General features: G+C 35.5%; 1 long non-coding RNA gene across 1 annotated transcript; it reads left to right on the top strand.

Moving 5' to 3' along the window:
• Positions 1–972: 972 nt before the first annotated feature.
• On the top strand, positions 973–2738 carry LOC113285588. The gene is made up of 2 exons (XR_003328774.1): positions 973–1398; positions 2088–2738. It is a non-coding gene; the product is annotated as an uncharacterized LOC113285588 (long non-coding RNA).
• Positions 2739–22771: the final 20033 nt, after the last annotated feature.

Raw genomic sequence — 22771 nt, 5'->3', positions numbered from 1 at the left:
CTGATACCAATTGAAAATGCGGGGGTACAACAACCACACCCAACAATTCGTTTGGAAATTTGAGAGGACTTACTCCAATATACTTTCTAGAGAATCAACTAGACAGTCAGACTCAATCTAGAGAAAGTATATATGAGATTTTATATCTTTGTTTCACAATGTAATCAGTAAATCAAAAAAAACAGAAATACGCGAGCCTGATTATTATGTGAAACAACTTGAACGGTAATAAAGACCAATGTTCAAGTGTCAATCAATTTAAATCAACAACCAATGGATGGATTATCTAATTGATTGATCTTAACGCACAACCTATGATATTTCAATTATATAACAAAACATAATGCGAAAAATAAATAACACAGACACAAGAATTTTGTTAATGAGGAAACCGCAAATGCAGAAAAACCCCGGGACCTAGTCCATCTCTGAACACCACACTGTATTAAGCCGCTACAGACACTAGCCTAATACCAATGAACTTCAAACTGGACTGTAGTTGAAACCTAATCAATCTCACACTGATTCAAGGTACAGTTGCGTTCCTTACATCCCTGGTCCCAGCAGGATACTACGCACTTGATTCCCTTAGCTGATCTCACCCACAACCAAGAGTTAGTACGACCTAAAGTCAAAGACTTGATAAACAAATATGTCTCACACAGAAAAGTCTATTGGTATAGATAAATATGTCCCCCAAAGAAATACCTATGAGTTTTGTTCCGTCTTTTGATAAATCAAGGTGAACATGAGCCAATCGATAAACCGGTCTTATATTCCCGAAGAACATCCTAGTATTATCAATCACCTCACAATAATCTCAATCGACTAGAGAAACAACATAGTGGAAATTATATAAATACCCCTTCTTCTCATGGGCTTAAAAAAGGTCCTTATCCATCAATGAATATACCCCTACCTTCTTATTAAAAGAAAATTCATTTAATAATCAATAACGAGTTTAACCTTCCGTTATTCTCACCTATGGAAACTTGTCGTTTCACTTTCGCTTCTGTTTCAGAATAAGATCTAAATTCTTATCTCTTCCAGCGGCTATCATCACCACCACCGTTTCTACTTTCTCTGCCTCTTTCAGCCATCACCCTCACCACCTTTACCTCTGCCATTACCGCCGCTACCACCTATGTCGCCACGAACAATTGTCCACCTAAGAAAATTGAATCCGTATTTGTTCTTTTGTTCATCATTACCTTCTAAATCTGAAGATCTAAAAAGTAATAAGGCGAATTCATTTTTGTTTTTTTTGGATTTTGTCGATGAAGATTTAGAGGGGTTTTTAGAACAAATATGAAGATCTAATCCATCTGAAGATGTAATCCATCTGTTTTGGGATTTGATCCGGAAAGGGATGATTCGTCCAACTTCACCAGAGAAAAGGTTGGTTTTCTTTTGATTTCAGAAAAATAAATTAGAATTTAGAATTTTGGGTTTTAACGAAACTGATCTTACTACACTCCAAAATCATTATTATATATATGTGTATGGTTTACACCAATTAGCACTTTCTTTTGTTATGACGCCCAAAATGTTCGAATTCTATGTGGGGAACGTGGACTTGATGGGTAGTAATCTATTAAGTATCTTAAGTAATCTGTTTCCAAAGTTTAATATCTGATTAATTTTTGTTGATTCTATTAGCACCCAGGACATCTACAAACACCATTAGTTGTGAATGTATGTCAAGGAATTTTTAGTTTTTTTTTTAGTTTTGTTTTTATCAGCGTATATGCCTACTGAATGTGCAATATGTGTCATGCTCATGAAATGGTTAATCTTGTTGTAGTAGCTAGGGTGGTGGTGGTGAGGGTGGTGGTGGTGATGACAACATTCGTTGTGTATGAACTGATGTTGTTGATGCCTTTTTTAGCGGATCAACTACCATTGTTGATAATATTTTTTATGGGACCAACTACTTACTCCTATTGTTTTATGTGGTGATGGATGATGTTTATAGTGGAGATGATGGTAGTGGTGGTTGTGAAGGTGCTGGTAGTGGCTTTTGTTAGGATTGTGTAATCAACAATGGAGATTGACTTATTTTGCACCTATTTTGACTTCATGAGCAGATTTGGGAACTACTACATTGGGGATTTTGTATGTATCAGGTACTGAAATCACCAACAAAGCATGGTATTAATAATTTATGGGATCAACTCCTACTGTTGATACCATTTTTATGGGATCAACTATTGTGGTTGATCCAACAAATGGGATCAACTCCTATTGTTTACTCAATTTTTATGGGATCAACTATTGTTGTTGACAGCATTTCCTTGGATAGTCTAATTATGCATGTAGTTTAAATGCTTAGATTTTTATAGATGTAAATTCTTCAAAATGTTGAATTTATGGTGCAATGGTAGCATGACTAATTCCACGTCAGATGATGCGTGTTCGGCTCACACCAAATTCACGCATTCGTATATGTCATTTTGTATCAAACTTTGGTTGCTTCAGGCCATAGATGGTTGTTCCAGAGATTATATTTTGCAATTGTCAGATAACCATTCGGATTTGAGATTTTTGATTCACTGCTCTAGCATGAAAGGGCTTGACGTGTTGAATTTGATTCACTACAACTTTTTTGCATCTTTTTTAGGTTTCATACTTGTTGGATGTTTCTTTTTTTTTTTTTTTTATGTTTTTTTGGTTTGGAGTTGTTATGTTTTGTAACGACATACATTCTAATTTGTTTTTATGAATGTTTTTCTTGTGTTTCTTAAGGATATTCAGTTTGCAGGTTCAGGTTTATTGGTTTTTACAGGAAACATAATTATAAATATGTTGATCTCATTTTTTGTGGATCAACTTTCATTGTTGATCCCACTTAAAGGGAACAACTTTTGTTGTTGACCCATTCACTGGGATCAACTTTGATTGTAGACACAATAAAAGAACTGGAATATATATTATTAAAGTTATTTTTGAACTTTTATTTTTTGGATCAACTTCGGTTGTTGACGGCGATGGTGGTGGTGGTGGAGGCGATGGCGGAAACAGCGGCGGCGGCTGCGGTGATAGCAATAATAATGGTGGTGGTGGTGGTGGTGGTGGTGGTGGTGAAATATTAGTGGTGGTTGTACTTAGTAAGTGGTGGTGGTGGATTGATGGTGGTGGCGGTGCTCATGGTAATGAAATGGTGGTGGTGGTAGTGGCCGTGAAATAAGAAAAAAAATTGTTAATGGATGAGGATAAGGTTTGTAAATGAAAATAATTATAAGTGAGTGTATTAATGTAATCTATTTATTAATGGATTAGGTTTGTTTAAGGGTATATTTATTGGGTGTCAAAACTACGGGTATTTAATTAATATACCCGACAAGATATTGTGGAATCACAAACGATGAGACGAAGATGTTTGTGATTACTTTTATCTTGCCTATCGGAGATATTAATCTCGAGCCAATTATTCCAACTGTACTCAATACGGTAGAAGATGCAAGATCAGATCACGCAACTACAGAGAAAATAGTTGAGTCTGGCTTCACAATCCCAATGAAGTCTTTAAGTCGTTAACCTACTGGGTCTCAAGAGAAACCTAAGGTTAAAGGAGAATCGACTCTATTTATGCAACTAGTAACACACAGAAGTGTGGGGATTAGGTTTCCCAGTTGCTAGAGTTCTCCTTTATATACTTTTCAAATCAGGGTTTACAATCTAAGTTACTTTGGTAACAAAGCATTCAATATTCGCCGTTAGATGAAAAACATGATTCAACCAAGCTAATATCTTTCAATCGTTAGATCGAATTTATCTTGTTACACACAAATGAAATGTATCCTCATTTAGGTTTATGTAATCGTACCTAAACGTGTACAACATGTTGGTTCAATAATAGTTAACCGAGGTTAGCCATATGAATACTCTCATATCAACCTTGTTCATCTTAACCATAACTAGTTCAAATGACTCAAATGAAACTAGTTAAAGAGTTGTTCAATTGCTATATTCTCATAGGATTATACAGGAACACAATTGAAGCAAAATGTGTTTGATTCACTTGAATCAATTCATGAACATTATAGCCACGGTTTGCAAAGATTACATTTCTTATTTTATAAAGGTTTAAGTTCATGAACATAACCGATTTTAGAACTTTAACCTTCAAGTATGCAAACGGGTACGCATACTTGAAATACCCGGACCACAATTGGTTTTCGCCAGTACGCAAACGGGCGAACTTCCAATTCCAGCAGAAATATTCAGACATGAACCTTACGCCAGTACGCGAACGGGTGCACATACTTAGGTTCTCGGATTTCTCAAGCCAACAGGTACGCGTACCGGTACGCATACTATAGTTCCCGGACATGATTACATATGTGCAAGCGTACAAAACATGACATATCCAATAATGGTTAAGTGTTCTAAACTCTTATTTCAATCATTGGAACTTTGTTAAAGGATGACAATAGCCGTTTTCACACACTATTAGCATAAAAGCAATTTTCAAGTTATTGAAATAATCATAACGAAACATTCCAAGTTTACATCAAATGATTGTATCACACAAACCATGTAAGATGTTTCTCGACAATTTTCGCATGATCATCTTTTGACTTGCATCAAAAATATAAGATGAACTTGGTCGAAGCGAAATCTTGCCAACACATATTCCGAGAAATATGTAAGCGAGTTACACTCAGCTCGAAATCTCAAATGTGTATAATAGAAACTATATCGTAACATGACTTATGTCTCAATATAGGACATAGAGTAGAAATAGACTTTCCAAGTGATAGATGAGTTTCAGTCTCCACATACCTTTTGTCGATGAAGTTCCACAAGCTTTCCTTAGTAGTTCTTCGTCTTCAAATGATGAACGTCGTGAAGTCTAAGGCTCAACTACATAATCTATGTCATAGTCCGATACATCTATAAGTAGACTAGCTTTTGATCACTAACATTGACAAACATATTTGAGATAGCAATGCATGCGAGTTCGACCGAGCAGTGCTCTAACAATCTCCCACTTTGTCAATTTTACTGACAAAACTATCAATACATATGGATTACAAAATAAATAAGACTTTGTAGCTTCTCATCCAAATGCATGATCTCCTTGGCATATTCAACACGACTCGAAATCTTCGTCACTTCCAAGTACTCCATGATCCTAAACGTGTTCAACTCAACTTCATAGTTGTTGAAGATCCTTAGCGATAACAATGAGAAAACAAATGCTCTCAATCATTGTTATAGAGTGTCATAGCATCATTACACATCATCAAAGTTCAATTGTATCACAACTTTGACAACAATACTATGGTGATATGTATCACTCCCTGAAAAGACGAGGGTACCCAAATAAATTAAAATCTTTTATTTTGATCACAACCTATACAAGACCCACTGTGTATAAACCTCTTGGAGATACAATCACTCAAGGAATATTTCAACACAGTGTCCACTTGAAATAGGGTTAGTCTGGACTGGCCTAACAAAGTGAGAATATCAAAGTCAAGTGGAGAAATCCAATACACTTTGTGTGATCGTCTATGAATATGAAATCAAGACAATACTACAACAAAGTGTTCACTTGAAAACCGAAATCTTATAAGATAAATATCAAGTGCCCAGTTAACGTACAAGTGTAATTACTTTAATTATAATATAAAAACAATTATAATGCGGAAATAAAGTAAAGTACACACCAGAATTTTGTTAACGAGAAAAACTACAATCTTGTAGAAAAACCCCGGGACCTAGTCCAGATTTGAATACTCAATGAATACAGACACTACTAAAAGTAAACATGCAACTTCGTGTAGACAATAATAAGTAAAATAAAATCTTAGTTACTCAGCTTCAGTAGTATTCTTGTTTTGACAATATCTAGCAGGACCGAAGTTCTCAATAGATATTTGTTTTGATAATATCTAGCAGAACCGAAGTTCTCAATAGATATTTGATACTAGATATCCTAGCAGAACAGGCGTTCTCTTTAGGACTAAATCTAATATATCTTCTTAATGATTCTCACTAAATTTTTCTACCAATCTTTCAACTGGAAAGACAAGATTCCTTTGGATCGTATTCCAAACAGTAAAGGATAAACTGTTTGGTAACAAAACTCACTTTATAATCACAATACCGAAATATATGATATAAGCACAGTTAAGGATCTTCTACTTTTAAGACATGTTACCATATTCGAAGCTCCTTGATTACAAGATCAAACAAGACAATGATTACCGAAATAATCAGTCTTGATTACAAGGTTTATGATGAAATCACAAAATACTTGTTGATCTAAAAAGGGTTATGTTTATTGAAAATAAACAATCTATTAATCCCAGAAAATCAAGTCACAGAAAGTTATACCAAGATCAAAACACAAGAACAAAAGTCTTCAAATCTTCAAAGTCTTCAATCTTCGATTTAATTTTCAAAGTAACAACCTGCATCAACAAACTTGATTCCTTATTGATTTGTCGCACAAAACGGAGTCTGTTAACAATGGCAAATCAATGAATCTATCTTACGGATCTAGAAAAACTTAGATCCGTAGAAATGTTAAATCTTTGATCTAGTTTGAGTGAGCCCTATATCAGAAGACAATGTTCTCAAGAATAAACAAACTAGGTGCAATCAAAGATTCAACAACTGTTAGTCAATCAAATCCATAATCGAAAACTAAAATAACAATGCAATCATCTAGTTTCCCACCAATGGTACTAATAGGGCTTCTCAATCCCAAAGAAGTATTTAAATCGAGCGGTCGTAAGAGATTTCGCCTAATTAGGTTACTTTCCTCTCCGAATAGGCGGCTCCGCCAGTAACAACACAACTAGGTAGTTTTTCTGGATCTGAGATTGGTTTGCTCGAAATGCAAACTTTGATATTTATAGACCAAGGAAGTTTGGACACCAAGGAATTTCCAAAACCGAAAATATTCTCAAGATATGCAATATATTCCCAAATTCGATTTCCATAATTCCTGGAAATGCTTTGTCCAAATATTGACCGAAATATCTTAGAAAATCTCCAACTAGTAAATGCACATTACTAATTTTAATTTTCCAAATATAAATTTAAAAACCTTAATTAAAAGATTCTCAATTTATTTTCGATCTGGGATTCTCCTTTAGCTATAAAGGAATATCTTTGAACAATAAAAGATAAGCGTTACAACACATGTTCAAAGTATGTCGACATCTTTATATTTCTATATTAACCAAATATATTTTTTGGTATCTCTAAGAACTCTAGGAAATCTGAAAATTTAATTTTGGTTAAGTTTGTGTTATAACCGAGTACACCTCTCACTAGGATCGGTTACCAGTTACTAGGGTCTGTTACACCTCTCACTAGGATCGGTTCCCGCATGTTGCACCTCTCACAAGGATCGGTTACCATATGTTACACATCTTACTAAGATCGGTTCCCACATATATATGGTATCTAACTTGTATTTGGTGCACATGTTCATAGGATCGGTTCCCCAATAACAAAAAAACTTGTTGCACCTCTTACAAGGATCGATTCCCCTTTTGTGATCGGTTTCACTAATAAAAGTCATACCAATTACAACAAATCGATCATACCATCTCAGGTGATTACTTAAGATCGGTTTCACTAATAAAAGTCATACCAATACAGAAGTCAGGCCTTGTGAATAGTTTTACCAAGAACATAAGAAAGTCATGAGCGGTTATACTAAACACACATATTGGTAATTCAAAAGATATGAAATGAATAACAATACCAATAATCCTAGCGATTTCCCTTTCGATTCATAAAATAAGTTCATGAATTTACTTCCTTTAAACGAATGTACAATATTGTTTCCTAGGATGAAATCTTCACCTTATACCCATACATAATCACAATAGAATTCAAATGATTATGTCGATGTCTTATATACGAAGTTCAAAAGATAAGCTTTATACTTCGTATTGTATTCCTTATAATACTACACCTAACTAGAGTATAATTATTCATAGCTTCGCATGTTATGTTTTCAATATAAAATATTTGAAAGACATAAGATAGAAATGGAACAAGTCAAGTCGTAGTTACTAACCTCAAGCTGAAGGAAAATATCTTTGTTGTCTTCAATCCATCTTCAGATCTTTGTGAGTAACTAGAGCTCAATACTTCTATGTTTACAGTCTAACCTATCGAATTTGACTCTAGTTTACTTATTAAGCGACTCGTGTTTTGGAACTAAATATGACAACCAATCTTGACATATCAACGCTTGGTGGGTTCAACCGAGCAGTGCTCTAACACTCCCCCTTAGTCAATACTTCATCTCGACATGAAAATAATTCCCCCTTACATAATGATCTGTAAACCATATGTATTTGTAGTATGAAACTACACAATAATTCTCCCCTTTTTTGTCAACATAAATTGGCAAAGGTACGAAATTAGTGAGATCCTCATGAAATTTTCATAGAGATACTTCATGACCAAAAGAAAATAACATACCAACTTATTTAGATGAAACCATATAGCCGAAGCTAAATGCATTCATCAAGGAGTTTATAAAGATACAAGATAACCCCTACAATATTCCACAGCCACACTCCCCACAAAGATTTGTCAATTAAGCACAATTTCAAAAATAACTCTCCCCCATAAAATGTCATTCCCGAAAGAACAACAAGAGCGACCTTACTTTTACAAGAAAAGAAGGATTTCTTTGGACATAATCAAATCACATGAGAAAATGAATTTGTATCCAAAAATCACAATTGAATTAGCCACAAAAATGATCAATTCAATTGTCCATGCTCAATATAAGATAACTTACGGAGCAACACAGTATATGCACAAAAATTGTGGATCAGGGAAAGACCAATACTGTGGAATAAACAAAGATTCATTCAATTTTTCATCACTATTTTCCCAATGACATGTAATAGATTTAATCTTTGTAAACAAAAGTTTTATCCTTTCTTCCATCAAAAATGACATAAAAGGCTTTAACTTTGGTATTCAAAAGTCCATTCTATCTTTTATCAATACATTCATATCGACATAATAGAGATAACTTTTGAATAAGTATGGGACAGTCACAGGTTCTCGGACGTAAACAACATATCCCATAACAATTTGCAATATATAAAATCTTTGTAAACAAAAGTTTTATCCTTTCTTCCATCAAAATAGACATAAAAGGATTTAACTTTGGTATTCAAAAGTCCATTCTATCTTTTATCAATACATTCATATCGACATAATAGAGATAACTTTTGAATAAGTATGGGACAGTCACAGGTTCTCGGACGTAAATAACATATCCCATAACAATTTGCAATATATAAAACCATAAAGATTAATACTGCAAAAATCATCTTCCAAATAACTTAAAAATTTAAATAAATAAATCTAAATACATGAAGATGAAAACGTTGGACATAGCTATGTATACTCACAATAATGGCTATTCCAAACCCTAGTTATCCTTCTTAAAAAAACACAAGAATAAAATTCTCATAAGAAGTTTCCTAGACATAATTAAAGTTCTTTTAGAACCTCATACCTTTCAATGAATCCATCATAGAAGGTATCACTGATTTCCTTTATTCTCTTGACCATAGACACACCATGTTCGTGAGTTAGAACACAAACTTTACGATCAACAACCCGAGCAAGTTGTCTAGCTTTAACACAGTCCATGATGATATTCTTTTGATTCTGTATCAGAATATTTTGGTTTGCAAGGATTTTGGCCTGACCATCTAAGAGTTGGTTTATTTGCAGTTGAAGATTTGCAAACTCGACTTTTGAATCATCCTGAAAACGAGTTAAATCCTTGACAGATTCACCAATCCAGGAGTTGTTTTCCTTCCTTGCAAGCATCTTCTTCAGGACAAGCTCTTGAATCGAATCACGTCCTTGAGTGTCTTCCTCCATATCAAGATGTACAATCTCTTTAGATTTTGCAGAGTTCTCCATATAATTTTTTTTGTTAGGGATGGATTAATACAATATAGGATATATATGTATTTTAAGTAAAGAGAAGACACTTCTCATAAAGGAAACCCTATGAACTCACAGAAGAGGAACACGAAATACATGGACCGATCACAAGAGAAAAAAAATAAAATAAGAGGCAACATAATGTTTGTTAGTATAGCTCAATAATCACTTTAAATTAGAGACTGAGTTATGATAGCAGGATTGCAGAACTCAGATTGATCAACAAGAAAATGATTAAAAATATACAACTAATCTTGAGACTCCCATAATTATCATCCTTGCACCTCTCAAGATAAATTCAAGGATGATATTACCTAGAGTCAGGTAGAGGTGTGAGAAGTGATCTCACTACGAATCATGGGAGAAGAGTTTTACAAGTTTTTTGACCGTTTCATATGTGTATTACTCCCTTTCCATCGATTATAACTTATTACAGAAGAATTTGTTATAAAACCTTTCAGTAGTCCATCGGAAGGATTTTCATAGGACCGAGTCTAGGACCTCTAGAAATTGGTTCTAGAGGAGAGAAGTTGGAGGATTTCTATTTTCTTGACCTAGACTTACCATACTTGTTCTTATGAGCACAGGGAAATTGTTCATTAGTGGCACAAGATCTTATACCATAATGGGGAACATGCAACCTGTGATGATTTCTATATGAGATATCATTTTTATAAGAGTTTTGGTTTTCTGTAGGAGAGAAATTCACTGTAGACGTCGTCAGACGATTTACTCTGTTGACAGTAGAAAGAAGCAAATTATGGTGATCAGAAATTTGTTTCTTCCTGGAAAAACAATGAAGAGCATAGTGATTCTTTTTGATACATGTGTATCTTCCTATCTCCGAGAACTAGTGATCCTCAAGACGGATTGATGATAAAATTGTAATTTAGGAGGTTTTACTGATATAAGGCAGCATTCCTATATAAGGAAAATAGATTCCTAGGAGGTTTGGGAAACCAAACCAAAGTAAGGAAGTATACCTAGATAAGGAAATACTTCCTAGACAAGGAAATATACCTAGATAAGGAAATATACCTAGAAAAGGTATTATTCCTAGATAAAGAAATAGATTCCTAGAAGGTTTTGGGAAACCGTTAAAACTATAAATAGATATGTTTAGCTCATAACTAAGACAATCTGGAGAGTGTGGTTTTACCCCTAGAAAAGGAGGTTTAACACGCACACCTATAGAGAAGTTTGTAAGGCAATTAATTATTGCAAAAGCAAGCTTAACAAACAGTTTAAGGTTGATCCACTGTTTAGAGAGATTGTGAGCGTAACAAAGAGAGAATTGTAATAGTTTTATTGTTCATAATCTAGAGAAGATATATTTCTTCGAATTACTATTTTGTGTTATGTTTTCTAGTTTTCGTCTATTATTATTCTGAATTCCGCCTCTAAAATAATAGTCACCAAGATACAGAGATCAATATGTATCACTTTTTCCCACATAAGGAACATTATCGTGGATATGAGACATGATTGCCTTGATTCATAACTTCTTCTGTCACATGCAAATTTTGCAAGTGATTCACAGTGGGTAATTCCTTGGAGGAATTTTTCTTTACGCTAGGTAAAGCCTTGTGAGTATCAGACGAAGGTGCAGAAGATGACTAAATCATCAAAGCAGAGTTTTCCTTTTTCAAGGTGTTACACTGCTCTCGGGAAAATTGAAGAGATGCAACAAGTTTCTCTTTTTCAACACGATAACTGTTTATTTATGATGAATGATCCTTGACTAAACATTTTTCTCTAATTGAGTCTTCTTTAACAATATCTTCAAGCATACTAGTCTTTTAATGCTGTAAAGTAGTTTCTTGAACCAATTTTTCGATATTGTTAGAGAAAGATTCAATGAAGCTGTAGAGTTCACGTTCCCATTCAATAGATTTCTCAAATTCATCAATAAGCTGATCATTATTTTCTTCAAGAGTCTTGATTTTAGAAACTTGAAAGTCAATGATATCAGCAGATTTGTTTTAAGATCTAGTGAGTTCCATTTCAGATTCTAACACGATCTCACAAATCTTATTTTCCCCTCGGGATTCGGAAGAATTTACTAAGGAGCTATCCTTTAAGGCAAACCCAAGATTTTTGTTGTAATCAGAATCTTTGAAAGACATATCAATATGCGTTATCTAGTGAGATATTTCTTAGGTCCTTAGAGCACAGATTGCTACAAACACAAACTTATAAGGTCTTTAACGTGTTTGCCTACTCTGATACCAATTGAAAATGCGAGGGTACAACAACCACACCCAACTATTCGTTTGGAAATCTGAGAGGACTTACTCCAATATAATTTCTAGAGAATCAATTAGACAATCAGACTCAATCTAGAGAAAGTATATATGAGAGTTTATATCTCTGTATCACAATGTAATCAGCAAATCAAACGGATAGAAATCCGCGAGCCTGATTATTATGTGAAACAACTTTAATGATACCAAAGACCAATGTTCAAGTGTCAATCAATTTAAATCAACAACCAATGGTTGGATTATCTAATTGATTGATCTTAACGCAAAACCTATGATATTTCAATTATATAACAAAATATAATGCGGAAAAGAAATAACACAGACACCAGAATTTTGTTAATGAGGAAACCGCAAATGCAGAAAAACCCCGGAACCTAGTCCATATTTGAACACCACACTGTATTAAGGCCCTACAGACACTAGCCTAATACCAATGAACTTCAAACTGGATTTCAGTTGAAACCTAATCAATCTCACACTGATTCAAGTTACATTTGCGTTCCTTACGTCTCTGATCCTAGCAGGATACTACGCACTTGATTCCCTTATCTGATCTCACCCACAACCAAGAGTTGCTATGACCCAAAATCAAGACTTGATAGACAAATTTGTCTCACACAGAAAAGTCTATTGGTATAGATAAATATGTCACCCAAAGACATATGAACAATTTTGTATTAACCACATTCATCTTAACACTTCTAGATCAAATGACAATCAAATGAATCTAATTGTGTTACTCATAGAGTTGTTCAATTGTTTATATTCTCATAGAAGTATACAAGACACAGTTGAAGAAAAATCGGATTGATTCAAAAGAATCAGATCATGAACACTTTAGCCACGGTTTTTCAAAGATTGCATTCCTTAATCTATAGATGTATTTGTTCATGAGTATGGAATCATACTTAACCGTTTTTAGAACTTAAACCAACTTACTTTGCAAACGTTTATGCAAACTAGAGTTCCGGACTTTGATCTTTTCCGACAGTTCATGAACACTTTATCCATGGTTAAAGATGAACGTAGTAAAGCAAAAAGCTTTCCAACACATATTTCGAGAAAGATATAAACGAGTTAAACTCAGCTCGAAATATCAAATGTGTATAATATAAAATCTATATAGCTATACAACTTAGTCTCAATAGGATAAAGAATAGAATAGACTTCTGAGTGATAGATGAGTTCAAGTCTCCATATACCTTTTGTTGATGAAGTTCCTCCAAGCTCCGCTTAGTAGATCTTCGTCTTCAATCGATGAACGTCGTGAAGTCTAAAGCTCAACCACACATTCTATCCTAATCCGAGACATATTTATAAGTAGATTAGAAATCAAGACTTATAGTTTTGACACCTAAACTTGACAAACAATCTTGAGATAGCAACGCTTGCGAGTTCGACCGAGTAGTGCTCTAACAATATCCCCCTTTGTCAATTTTAATGACAAAACTATCAATACATATGGATTACAAAATAAATAAACTTTGAAGTTTCTCATCCAAATGCTTGATTTCCTTGGTTCTTCAACATTCCTTGAATTCTTCGTCACTCCAAGTACTCCAGTGATTCTGAACGTGTTCAACTCTGCATCATAGTTGTTGAAGATCCGTAGCCATAACAATACAAAAAAAGTTGTTCTCAAATATTTTTATACATTGTCATAGTATTATTACACATCATCAAAGTTCAATTGTATGAAAACTTTGACAATAATACTACAGTGATATGTATCACTCCCCCTTAGTCAATACTTCATCTCACAATGAAAACCACTCCCCCTTACATAATGATCTGTAAACCATATGTATGTAATGTTGTAGATGGGAAAAAATGATTTGCTGGTTTTTACGAAATTGAGGAGACGACCGTGCGGAGGAGACTCCTTGAACCGAGCAAATGCTCAACCTCACACAGATACAATGCAAGAAGGGAATGCTTTAAGTTCGAGCGATCAATCTGTAAGACTCCGGCCTAAACCAAGACAATGGACGTTCCAGAGTCAATTCGGTCACAAGAGAGGATGGATCGATCTGTAGGAGGGAAGCTGAGAAATTTGTGAGATCAATGGTGATCAAATATTGTAGGTGTGTTGGGTATTCTGCGTGAAGAAATAAAATAAGTTCTGATTGATTGAATTTGCTCTGTTGAGAGTAATTGCTTAGGCGTTGAGTTGTTAATCTCGTGTTGTCTGCTTGACGAGAGATTGTCTTCTTTCAATCATGATTCAGAGACTTATTTATATTGCTAGAATTATAAACACCATGATCCCATGAAGTGTGACAGTTGATGGAAGCAAAGAGTGGAGAAGTGGAAATCGTGTTAAAACCAGTTGCTCAACGTGCAGAGACTTGGTCGATTTTCCATCCACTACTTTGTTAACTCCTTCAACTAATTGCACGACTTGCTAACATTCTCATTGTGTGTATGAACAAACGTGTCGTAGACCGCCAGACCAAAACCCTAGTTAATATCCCCCATGTGACATGATTGATGTCTCGTGATTGTGGAGTCTACAATGCAGACGTGTATTTAGTTAGTCAATAGCTGACTTCATGACTTCATGGGACGACGGGTCCATGTATTGCTGAGTTGAACATGATTTGCAAATATTTTGAAACGCACGAATTGAACATGTCTATTGAGACAGAGGTATAATTTTCAAGTAAACGTCGATAGTTAATGTGAGCAAATATTGCTCATTCGATGAATTGTTGAATATTGATAGTTGAACCAATATTCCTTGGTTTGAGCAGATATTGCTCATCTGAGCATATGTTGCTCGTTTGACGAATAATTGGTAGCGTGACCAGATAAAATATTAAATTAAGATACTGGCAACTGGACCGAGTATAATTAATAAAATGTTGATCATGAGATCAACATAAAATTATTAGCGTTCGAATCTGAAACTATGAACCTTGGACTCGAAACCCTAATTCGATATATTAATGGTTCATTGAAAATTAACCACAAAGTGAAGGAGGGACCGGCTACATGGGATCATGGATCAACCATGTAGCTCCTATATGCTTGAGCGAGCAAATACCAAGGTCTCTTGAAGAGTTGGTGAAAGGATGATCAAATGCTGGTTTAATCATTTATTATTAAAATAATGCTCGTCTGAGCCTTAGGCGATAAAACCTAATTAATTATGAAGAGATGAGGGACCGACCAAGGGGTGATAAAACCAGCCCTGGTTGGTCACAGGATCGTCTGATGATCATTCCATGAAATTCCAAGTTTTTTGGAAGAGTTTTGGACCCAAATACGTGCAATTGCACAAATTAGGTCAAATTGAGAAAATGCGTGGGATCGGCTTCTTACAAGCCAAAGAGCCAACCTTGGTCAGTCAAGGTAACACGCTCACGTCGCCCAAGAGTCCGTCTCAGTCCTGAGAATTTTGATATTTTCTTATGTGCGTTTGAGTAACATTTTGAGAAAATATGACAAAATCAGGGTTTTTGCTGAAACTGAGGAAACTTCATGAGATGAAGGAAAAATAATAATAAAATGAAGGAATCATGAAGTATGGGACCGGCTATGTCCAAGGCATGGCCGGCCGGCCAATGAGCCCCGTCCCATAGCATTTTTCCTAACTTTATTATATTTTTCATGATTTTATGAAAATACCATGAAATCAAGGAGTTTGTTGAAATCAAGGAGTTTCCATGAGATGAAGGAAAAAAATAATAATAAAATAAGGGTGTGTGGGCCCGGCTTGGGCATGGTCGGCCGGCTAGGGCCCGGTCTCGTGAGTTTTCCCTAATTTTATATATTATTTCATGACTTTATGGAAATTCCATAATTTGAAGGAAATATAATGAAATCAAGAAATTTCATGGGATCAAGGAAACACAAAAAATAATAATAATAAAATAAGGGGCGTGTGGGGCCGGCTAGGGCTTAGTCCCACGAGATTCCCTAATTTTAATTATTTTTCATGACTTGAAGAAAATATCATGAAATTAAGAAAATACCATGAGATCAAGGAATTTCATGGGATCAAGGAAATAAGAATAATAAAATAATAAGGAATGCAAGGTGTGGGACCGGCCACAACTAGGGCATGACCGGCCGGCTAGTAGGCTTGGTCCCGCACACCTTTCCTAATTATTTTATTATTTCCTTGATGTGAAGGAAACACCATGACACTGAGGAGTTTCCTTGAAACGGAGGAATTTTGCTCAAATGAGGGAATTTTCATGAGATCAAGGAAAATAATAAAAATATGATAAAATATAAAATTGGGCGTGGGACTGGTCATGGCACGACCGGCTGGCCGGTGGGCCCAGTCCCCCAGCGTCTTGGTTATCATTTTATTATTTATTATTTTTTTTCCTATTTTGCATAGGTTCATCGCCCCGTCGTATTTTGAGATGCTCGTTCGTGTGTTCAGGTGATCGTTAGTGCATTTTTGTTGAGTACACTTGCATCCTTTTGGTCGGGGCTTATTTGAAGGTAGCTCAGATGCCCGTTCATTGAACATTTATCACTAACTCCTGGAATTTTGCTGCTAAGAACCATGAATTGAAGTGACGAAATATTAAGAAGAATCGTAGAATATTGTTGAATATTCAGTTAACGATTAGAGATAATTAATTGATGGCTCTATACTAGCTGGCATGCTGTCTAGGAGCATTAATTATCTGAGAATTGAGAAATATGAGCTTGTTGAAACGTCATATCCTTTATATAGTCAGGGAAAACCATGTTGCATCCTGAAGACGTTATTGCTCTATACTAGCAGGAAAGTTGTCTAGGAGCCGTCCAATCTTTCGATTCTATATAGAAGTAATTACCGAAATTGCTCAGTATTCATGAGATGTGCCGTTGCCTCAGCTTAGAGACTACACATATACATATACTCTGAGAGACAACATTCTCAGTCAGAGATTTTGTGGCATGAGCTTTCATGCTTTCGACGAGAGCCATGAGTCTCAAATACTCATCTGATTGCTGGATCTGGAGTACTACAATTATGGTTTACGATTTTAGCCTTTGTTGAAACTCCACCATCTATAAATGTGAACTAAAAAATAATGCTCCCCTTTTTTGTCAATATAAATTGGCAAAGGTATGAAAAATTAATGGGATCATAATGAAATTATCATAGAGACACTTCATGACTAAAAGAGAACATATCAACTTGGTCTCGATAATTTCACATAGTCGAAACTTAGTGTATTCATCAAGGAGTTTATAAAGATACAAGATAACTCCTACAATATTCACAGCCGCACTCCCCACAAAGATTTGGCAATTAAGCACAAGTTCAATTAAGAACTCTCCCCCATAAAATATCATTCCTGAAAGAACAACAAGAGCGACCTTAGTTTTACAAGAAAAGAATGATTTCTTTGGACATTAACAAATTACATGAAACATGAATTTGTATCCAGAAAACTTAATTTAATTAGCCATAAAGGAACCTTAAGGATTAATTTAATCAGAAATGCTCAACATAAGAAAACTTACGGAGCCATACAGTACTTTCACATAGAAGTGGATCAGGGAAATATTAATATTGTGGAATATAAAAAGCTTCATTCTATATTTTATCAATATTTGCATAATGACATAATAGACTTAACTTTTGACATATATGGGATAATCATAGTTCACGGAAGTAAACACACATATCCCATAACATTTTTGCAATATAATTCATTGAAAATTAACCACAGAGTGAAGGAGGGACCGGCTATATGGGATCATGGATAAACCATGTAGTTCCTATATGCTCGAGTGAGAAAATACCAAGGTCTCTTGAAGAGTTGGTGAAAGGATGATCAAATGCTGGTTTAATCATTTATTATTAAAATAAGGCTCGTCTAAGCCTTAGGTGATAAAACCTAATTAATTATGAAGAGATGAGGGACCGACCAAGGGGTCATAAAACCAGCTTTGGGTGGTCACGAGATCGTCTGACGATCATTCCATGAAATTCCAAGTTGTTTGGAAGAGTTTTGGACTGAAATACGTGCAATTGCGCAAATTAGGTCAAATTGTGAAAATTCGTGAGACCGGCTTCTTACAAGCGTAAGAGCCAACCTTGGTCGGTCAAGGTAACATGCTCTCGTCGCTAGAGTGTCCGTGTCTCAGTCCTGAGAATTTTGATATTTTCTAATGTGCGTTTGAGCCACATTTTGAGAAAATATGAAAAAAAATCAGGGTTTTTGCTGAAACTGAGGAAACTTCATGAGATGAAGGAAAAATAATAATAAAATGAAGGAATCATGAAGTGTGGGACCGGCTATGTCCAAGGCATGGCCGGCCGGCCAATGAGCCCCATCCCATAGCATTTGTCCTAACTTTATTATATTTTTCATGATTTTATGATAATACCATGAAATCAAGGAGTTTGTTGAAATAAAGGAGCTTTTGTTGAAATCAAGGAGTTTCCTTGAAGTGAAGGAGTTTCCATGAGATGAAGGAAACAAATAATAATAAAATAAGGGCGTGTGGGACCGGCTTGGCATGGTCGGCCGGCTAGGGCCTGGTCCTGTGAGTTTTCCCTAATTTTATGTATTATTTCATGATTTTATGGAAATTTCATAATTTGAAGGAAATATCATGAAATCAAGGAATTTCATGGGATCAGGGAAACATAAAAAAAAATAATAATAAAATAAAGGACGTGTAGGACCGGCTAGGGCATGACCGGCCGGCTTGGGCTTGGTCCCATGAGTTTCCCTAATTTTTATTATTTTTCATGACTTGAAGGAAATATCATGAAATTAAGAAATTACCATGAGATGAAGGAATTTCATGGGATCAAGGAAATAAGAATAATAAAATAATAAGGAATGCAAGGTGTGGGACCGGCCACTACTAGGTCATGACCGGCCGCTAGTAGGCTTGGTCCCGCACACCTTTTCTAATTATTTTATTATTTCCTTAATGTGAAGGAAACACCATGAGACTGAGGAGTTTCCTTGAAACGGAGGAATTTGCTCAAATGAGGGAATTTTCATGAGATCAAGGAAAATAATAAAAATATGATAAAATATAAAATTGGGCTTGGGACTAGTCACGACACGACCGGCCGGCCGGTGGGCCCAGTCCCCCAGCGCCTTGGTTAAATATTTTATTATTTATTATTTTCTTTCCTATATTGCATAGGTTCATCGTCCCGTCGTATTTTGAGATGCTCGTTCGTGTGTTCAGGTGCTCGTTAGTGCATTATTGTTGAGTACACTTGCATCCTTTTGGTCGGGGCTTACTCGAAGGTAGCTCAGATGCCCGTTCGTTGAACATTTATCACTAACCCGTGGAATTCTACTGGGAAGAACCACGAATTGAAGTGACGAAATATTACGAAGAATCGTAGAATATTGTTGAATATTCAGTTAACGATTAGAGATAATTAATTGATGGCTCTATACTAGCAGGCATGCTGTCTAGGAGCATTAATTATCTGAGAATTGAGAAATATGAGCTTGTTGGAACGTCATATCTCCTTTATATAGTCAGGGAAAACCTTGTTGCATCTTGAAGACGTTATTGCTCTATACTAGCAGGAAAGATGTCTAGGAGCCGTCCAATCTTTCGATTCTATATAGAAGTAATTACCGAAATTGCTCAGTATTCATGAGAAGTGTCGTTTCCTCAGCTGAGAGACTATACATATACATATTCTCTGAGAGACAACATTCTCAGTCATAGATTTTGTGGCATGAGCTTTCATGCTTTCGACGAGAGACATGAGTCTCAAATACTCATCTGATTGCTGGATCTGGAGTACTACAATTATGGTTTACGATTTTAGCCTTTGTCGAAACTCCACCATCTACAAATGTGAAGTACAAAATAATTCTCCCCTTTTTTGTCAATATAAATTGGCAAAGGTATGAAAAATTAATGAGATCATAATGAAATTATCATAGAGACACTTCATGACTAAAAGAGAACATATCAACTTGGTCTCGATAATTTCACATAGTCGAAACTTAGTGTATTCATCAAGGAGTTTATAAAGATACAAGATAACTCCTACAATATTCCACAACCGCACTCCCCACAAAGATTTGGCAATTAAGCACAAGTTCAATTAAGAACTCTCCCCCATAAAATATCATTCTCGAAAGAACAACAAGAGCGACCTTACTTTTACAAGAAAAGAATGATTTCTTTGGACATTAACAAATTACATGAAACATGAATTTGTATCCAAAAAACTTAATTTAATTATCCAAAAAGGAACCTTAAAGATTAATTTAATCAGAAATGCTCAATATAAGAAAACTTATGGAGCCATACAGTACTTCCACAAAGAATTGGATCAGAGAAATATCAATATTGTGGAATATAAAAAAATTCATTCTATCTTTTATCAATATTTGCATATGACATAATAGACTTAACTTTTGACATATATGGGATAATTATAGTTCACGGACGTAAACACACATATCCCATAACATTTTTGCAATATAATTCATTGAAAATTAACCAAAAAGTGAAGGAGGGACTGGCTACATGGGATCATGGATCAACGATGTAGCTCCTATATGCTCGAGTGAGCAAATACCAAGGTCTCTTGAAGAGTTGGCGAAAGGATGATCAAATGTTGGTTTAATCATTTATTATTAAAATAATGCTCGTCTGAGCCTTAGGTGATAAAACCTAATTAATTATGAAGAGATGAGGGACCGACCAAGGGGTCATAAAACCAGCCCTGGTTGGTCACGGGATCGTTTGACGATCATTCCATGAAATTCCAAGTTGTTTGGAAGAGTTTTGGACCCAAATACGTGCAATTACGCAAATTAGTTCGAATTGTGAAAATGCATGGGACCGGTTTCTTACAAGCCAAAGAGCCAACCTTGGTCGGTCAACGTAACATGCTCGCGTCGCCAGAGTGTCCGTGTCTCAATTCTGAGAATTTTGATATTTTCTGATGTGCGTTTGAGCAACATATTAAGAAAATATGAAAAATCAGGGTTTTTGCTGAAACTGAGGAAACTTCATGAGATGAAGGAAAAATAATAATAAAATGAAGGAATCATGAAGTATGGGACCGACTATGTACAAGGCATGGCCGGCTGGCCAATGAGCCCCGTCCCATAGCGTTTTTCCTAACTTTATTATATTTTTCATGATTTTATGATAATACCATGAAATCAAGGAGTTTGTTGAAATAAAGGAGTTTTTGTTGAAATCAAGGAGTTTCCTTGAAGTGAAGGAGCTTCCATGAGATGAAGGAAGCAAATAATAATAAAATAAGGGCATGTGGGACCGTCTTGGCATAGTCGGCCGGCTAGGGCCTGGTCCCGTGAGTTTTCCCTAATTTTATGTATTATTTCATGATTTTATGGAAATTCCATAATTTGAAGGAAATATCATGAAATCAAGGAATTTCATGGGATCAAGGAAACATAAAAAATAATAATAATAATAAAATAAGGGGCGTGTGGGACCGGCTAGGGCATGACCGGCCGGCTAGGGATTGGTCCCATGAGTTTTCCTAATTTTTATTATTTTTCATGACTTGAAGGAAATATCATGAAATTAAGAAATTACCATGAGATCAAGGAATTTCATGGGATCAAGGAAATAAGAATAATAAAATAATAAGGAATGCAAGGTGTGGGACCGGCCACAACTAGGGCATGACCGGCCGCTAGTAGGCTTGGTCCCGCACACCTTTCCTAATTATTTTATTATTTCCTTGATGTGAAGGAAGCGCCATGAGACTGAGGAGTTTCCTTGAAACGGAGGAATTTGCTCAAATGAGGGAATTTTCATGAGATCAAGGAAAATAATAAAAATATGATAAAATATAAAATTGGGCGTGTGACTAGTCACGGCACGACCGGCCGGCCGGTGGGCCCAGTCCCCCAGCGTCTTGGTTATCATTTTATTATTTATTATTTTCTTTCCTATTTTGCATAGGTTCATCACCCCGTCGTATTTTGAGATGCTCGTTCGTGTGTTCAGGTGCTCGTTAGTGCATTTTTGTTGAGTACACTTGCATCCTTTTGGTCGGGGCTTATTTGAAGGTAGCTCAGATTCCCGTTCTTTGAACATTTATCACTAACTCCTGGAATTTTGCTGGTAAGAACCACGAATTGAAGTGACGAAATATTAAGAAGAATCGTAGAATATTGTTGAATATTCAGTTAACGATTAGAGATAATTAATTGATGGCTCTATACTAGCAGGCATGCTGTCTAGGAGCATTAATTATCTGAGAATTGACAAATATGAGCTTGTTGAAACGTCATATCTCCTTTATATAGTCAGGGAAAACCTTGTTGCATCCTGAAGACGTTATTGCTCTATACTAACAGGAAAGTTGTCTAGGAGCCGTCCAATCTTTCGATTATATACAGAAGTAATTACCGAAATTGCTCAGTATTCATGAGATGTGCCGTTGCCTCAGCTGAGAGACTACACATATAAATATACTCTGAGAGACAACATTCTCAGTCTGAGATTTTGTGGCATGAGCTTTCATGCTTTCGACGAGAGACATGAGTCTCAAATACTCATCTGATTGCTGGATCAGGAGTACTACAATTATGGTTTATGATTTTAGCCTTTGTCGAAAA

This window comes from Papaver somniferum, chromosome 6 (assembly GCF_003573695.1).
Source record: "Papaver somniferum cultivar HN1 chromosome 6, ASM357369v1, whole genome shotgun sequence".
In the NCBI taxonomy this organism is placed as follows: Eukaryota; Viridiplantae; Streptophyta; class Magnoliopsida; order Ranunculales; family Papaveraceae; genus Papaver; species Papaver somniferum.
Note: the sequence above shows the minus strand (reverse complement) of the source record. Positions and strands in the feature narration are given on the sequence as shown.